Source organism: Lepus europaeus, chromosome 3 (assembly GCF_033115175.1).
Source record: "Lepus europaeus isolate LE1 chromosome 3, mLepTim1.pri, whole genome shotgun sequence".
Lineage (NCBI taxonomy): Eukaryota > Metazoa > Chordata > Mammalia > Lagomorpha > Leporidae > Lepus > Lepus europaeus.
Window position 1 is genome coordinate 81,513,989 of NC_084829.1, and position 5,451 is coordinate 81,519,439.

At 41.1% G+C, this 5,451-nt stretch overlaps 1 pseudogene; it reads left to right on the forward strand.

Moving 5' to 3' along the window:
• The first annotated feature begins 398 nt into the window (after positions 1 to 398).
• On the forward strand, positions 399 to 5,055 carry LOC133756585 (poly(A) polymerase alpha-like; annotated as a pseudogene).
• The last annotated feature ends 396 nt before the right edge of the window (positions 5,056 to 5,451 follow it).

Here is a 5,451-nt window from a genome sequence, read left to right on the forward strand (position 1 = left end):
GTACTATATGCATCTCTTCATCACTTCTGAGACTGTCTAGAAGTATCTTGCATCAAAGTACATGTTCAAGAAGATCAGCTCCTCTGTGGAAATCCTTTAGCAGAGCCCATCTCCTTGAACTTCCTCAACATTCCACCCTGTCCTTTCCTTACTTCAGCATCCTTTTTCTTGAGACATCTCACATCAACTTCAGAACCTATTCACAAGCCATGACATAGACCAAAATGTTCTATCTGTTCTGTAAGGATATGTCAAAACATGTCCATGGCTACTTCCACTATTTTATTTAGCTCTCAGAGCAAACTGAGTGAGTGCAGCACTCCCCTCCACACTATTTCCAGACTTGCTGGGCATGGGAAAAATGAATAAAAAAGTCTATGGCAGGTATCCACAGGTAGATGTTCCTGAGGCATCCCCAGAGATCTGCTCGCTCCCTTGTGGAGGATGGATGTGGGGAAGGAGAAAGAGGAACAGAGTGGTTAAAAGGGGTGCAGACATCGTCAAGGACTCTGGTAGTCCTGTCTGCACCTCTCAAGTGGTATAAGGAAAATGCAGCAGGGATCTGCAAAGTGATGGGAATTCAGGATGACTCTGCAACTGCCAGATTGAAGAGACAGCAGTAAAATACAAGGCATTCCCCCGTCAAACTCCCCACATCTTGTCTCTCTGTAGGCATCTGGGAATTTGTAGGCAGGGACTTTTACTCAAGGACTTTATATGGATTCTGATCAACTTAAAGACCCACTCGTGAACCAAAACTGAATGGACTGAGATTGAGTTTCCTTCATCTGTGAGAATGGTGTTGGAAACATAAAATAAATTGAATTATGCTAAATACCAAGAAATGTTCTGTATGCCTAAGGTCAGGATTCATGTTTAAGTAGATATTATCTTAAATCCATAAATAGTATATCTAATAAAGATATATATGTAGATAAAAGATTAAAGAGATATGATAGATAAGATTGATTTCCATGTCTCAATTATTCATATTTCATTTTTTCTGGCAATTTAAAATTCATCCTCCATGAGTAGTGTACAAGACTAATGTTACCTACAAATAAGGACTTAATAAAAGCCTTTTAGAGGAAAACAAAGAAGCAGAAAATAGTAATTATATATCTTTATTACTTGGAGCCCAAAATGACAGAACAGAAGTCAGCATTTTCTTTGGTGTAAATGGAATTACTAACATCTCCTATAGAGTGAAAAAGAAAATGCTTTTTATTCATTTATTTGAGAGGCAGAGTTACAGACAGAGAGAGGACAAGACAGAGAGAAATCTTCCATCCGCTGGTTCACTACCCAAATGGTTGCCATGGCCAGAGCTGGGCCAATCCGAAGCTAGGAACCAGGAGCTTCCCCTTGGTTTCTCATGTGGGTGCAGGGGCCCAAGGACCTGGGCCATCTTCCACTGCCTTCCCAGGCCATTAGCAGAGAGCTGGATTAGAAGAGTAGCAGCTGGGACATGAACTGGCACCCATATGGGATGCTGGCATTGTCAGCAGAGGCTTAACCTACAACGCCACAGCACCAGCCAAAATAACCTGTTTTTTGAGTTTCTTGGTCTTAGGAAGTTAGATTATATGGAACACCATGCTATAAAATATCTGTTAAATCCTACCCCATTGGGGAGTGAACCAGTGGATGGAGGACCCCTCTCTCTCTCTCTCTCTCTCTCTCTCTCTCTCCTCTCTCCTCTCTCCTCTCTCCTCTCTCCTCTCTCTTCTCTCTTCTCTCCTCTCTCTCTCTCTGCCTTTCAAATAAACAAATAAATGTTTAAAAAAATCCTACCCTAATTGCAAATACAGAACCTCAGGAAATCATTTGGTTAGTCCCTCAGTTGGCCCCAGGTCACAAGTTTAAAAGGCTTCAGGGACTGGATGGATGACAAAAATGAGTCAAGGTATGCAGGGTAGATAAGGAATGGTGGGGACTCTTACAATGGGTCCAAAATAAAACCTGAAAGATAGGGAAGCCAGTGGTGTGTCATAGCAGGTAAAGCTATCATCTGCAACATCAGCATCCCATACGGGCACCAGTTCAAGGCCCGGATGTTCTGTCTCCAATCCCACTCCTTGCTAATGACCTGGGAAAAAGCAGCAGAAGATGGTCCAGGTACTTGGGACCCTGCCACTCATGTGGGAGACCTGAATGAAGCTCTTGGCTCTTGGCTTCAGCCTGGCCCAGCCCTAGCTGTTGTAGCCATTTGGGGAATGAACCAACCATGAACCAAGATCTCTGTTTCTCCATGTGTCTCTCGCTGTAATGCTGATTTTCAAATAAATAAACCTTCATTAAAAAAAAAAAAACCAGACCTGAAGGATAAATAGCAGCCACTGAGTTACAGATGCTAGAAGTGCTTGGGCGCCATTTTAGGATGAAGGGGAAGGAGAAGTGCTTAAAGCACTGGGAGTGGGTGCAGGAGTGGGGTTGGGTCCAGGGCTGAGGCAAGGCCCCACTCCCACCTCAGTGGGTCTGGCCCAGGGCAGCAGCAGTGGTTGCTGCACTGGGGGTGGGTGGGTAGTGGGGGGAGTGACTGGTCGGTGCTGGTACAGGAGAGGATGCCTTTGTGCTGATACTGATGCGTTGTGTGTTGCACCTAGACATGTTGATTGAAGTGACTTTTTCACCTCATTCTATGATAAATTGAAATCACAAAAAGAAGTAAAATATTTAAGAGCTGTTGAAGAAGTATTTGTTCCAGTTATCAAACTCTGTTTTGATGGGACAGAGATTGATATTTTGTTTGTTTCCACTGCAAACTATTCCAGAAGATTTGGACCTATGAGATAACAGACTGCTAAAAATTTAGATATAAGATGCATAACAAGTCTTAACAGTTTCAGGGTGACCGATGAAATTTTACATCTAGTAGCAAACATTGACAACTTCAGGTTAACTCTGAGAGCTATCGAACTGGGGGCCAAATGCCACAACATCTATTCCAATATACAGGTTTCCTCTGTGGTGTTTCCTGGGCTATGCTAGTAGCAAAAACTTGCCAGCCAAAATAAAAAAAAAAAAAAGACCTAAATGAAAGAACTCCGCGAGTGAGATCCCAGTGGAAAGAACAGGTCATCAAAGAAGGAGGTACCTTTCTCTGAAGGGAGGAGAGAACTTCCACTCTCACTATGACCTTGTCTAAATATGATCAGAGTCGGTGAACTCAAAAGGCTTCCATAGCCTTGGCAACTCATGACAAGAACCTAGGGTGATTACTGATGCCATAAACAAGAGTGTCAATTTGTTAAGTCAACAACAGGAGTCACTGTGCACTCACTCCTCATGTAGGATCTCTGTCCTTAATGTGCTATACATTGTGATTTAATGCTATAACTAGTACTCAAACAGTATGTTTCACTTTGTGTTTCTATGTGGGTGCAAACTGTTGAAATCTTTACTTAATATATGCTAAACTGATCTTCTGTATATAAAGAGAATTGAAAATGAATCTTGATGTGAATGGAAGGGGAGAGGGAGCAGGAGAGGGGAGGGTTGCGGATGGGAGGGAATTTATGGGGGGGGAAGCCATTGTAATCCATAAGCTGTACTTTGGAAATTTATATTCATTAAATAAAAGTTAAAAAGAAAACTTGCCAGCTTTATCCAAACGCAATAACATCAACTCTTGTACGTAAAATTTTCTTGGTATTTTCGAAATGGGAATGGTCAAATCCAGTGCTATTGAAACAGCCTGAAGAATGCAATCTTAATTTGCCTGTATGTGACCCAAAGGTAAACCCCAGTGATAGGTACTATCTTATGCCTATAATTACACCATACCCACAACAGAACTCCCTGTACAATGTGTCCATTCCAACACAGATTGTCATGGTAGAGGAATTTTACAAGGTCTTGCTATCACATATGAAATTTTGCTGAGTAAGGCAGAGTGGTCTAAACTTTTTGAAGCTCCAAACTTCTTTCAAAAGTAGAAGCATTCTATTGTACTTCTAGCAAGTGCACCAACAGAAAAACAGTGCCTAGAATGGGTGGGCTTGGTGGAATAAAAAATCTGCATCCTGGTTGGAAGCTATAGAAGAATGAATTTATTACCCTGGCCCAGTTATTATCCTCGCCCCCAGTTATTCCCAGTACCCAAAGAAAATCCTGACAAGGAAGAATTTTGAACAATGTGGGTGATTGGGTTAGCATTTAAAAAAAAACAGACAACTTTGAAAATTTGTGTTGATTTCATCTATGATATTCAGTCTTTTACTAATATAGTTTATAGGCAAGCAATAAACAGCAAGATGTTTGAGGTAGATATGAAAATTACTGTAATGCATGTAAAAAGAAACCAACTCCATCAACTACTACCTAATCATGTGCTTCAGATAAAGAAAAGGCATTCAACAGAAGGTGTCAAATTGAAAGCTCTAAATGACAGCAGCCTCGACTTCTCTAGACTTCTCTATGAAAAGTGATAATAGCACGTCTGTGCCTTCTCCCACTAGTGCTATGAAGACCAGTACATTGACAGTTCTGGCAGCTCTCAGGGCAGAAACAGTCCTGCACCAGCTGTGACAGCAGCAGCTGTGACCAACACACAGGCTACTGAAGTTTCTGTACAAGTAAATTCCAGTGTAAGCTCAGGTGGTACATCAAGTGAAAGCATTCCTCAAACTGTCACACAACCAGCCATTTCTCCAGCACCAAAGCCTACAGTCTCCAGAGTTGCTTCTTCAATATGGCTGGTAAACCCACCATCTAGACTTTCAGGAAATGCAACAACAAAAGTACATAATCCTATAGCAGAGTCAAGAGGACATCCTCACCTTATAAGGAAGAGAACCCTAAGAAAACCAAAACAGAAGAGGATGAAACAAGTGAAGATGCTAACTGTCTTGCTTTGAGTGGACATGATAAAACTGTAACAAAGGAACAACTTGATACAGAGACAAGTGCATCTCAATCGGAAACTATTCAGACAGCAGTTTCTCTGTTGGCCTCTCAGAAAACAGCTAGTGCAGACTTTTCTGATATCCCTGCTCTCCCTGCAAATCCTATTCCTGTTATCAAGAATTCAATTAACTGAGATTGAATCAGTAAAACAGCTTCAGGGGGCCCATAAACAATATCTGCAAACTCAAGCTGTTTTCTTCAAATGCTAAAAAAGGAGAATGGTGGGTACAAGACTAGACATGACTGAAAATGGACTCAGTTTTTTTGGGTGCCCTCCCTTACTAGGCTAATTAGTACTTGATCAGAAGTCCAGGTGAGTATGTGAAGCCAGAAGTACTATTAGTATTGTGCTAGCAACAGTTGCATTAACTATTTCAAAAATTACTGCCTTAAAAAAAAACCTCATGCTATATTTGTATCCATATTGACATCTGAATTGAGTTTATGTTTGATGCATTGTCTGAAAAATTTGCAATACAAACTGGCATAAGAATTCCTGATTCTGATAATGCACTTTTATGTATTTTTTATTAGAAAGTAGAA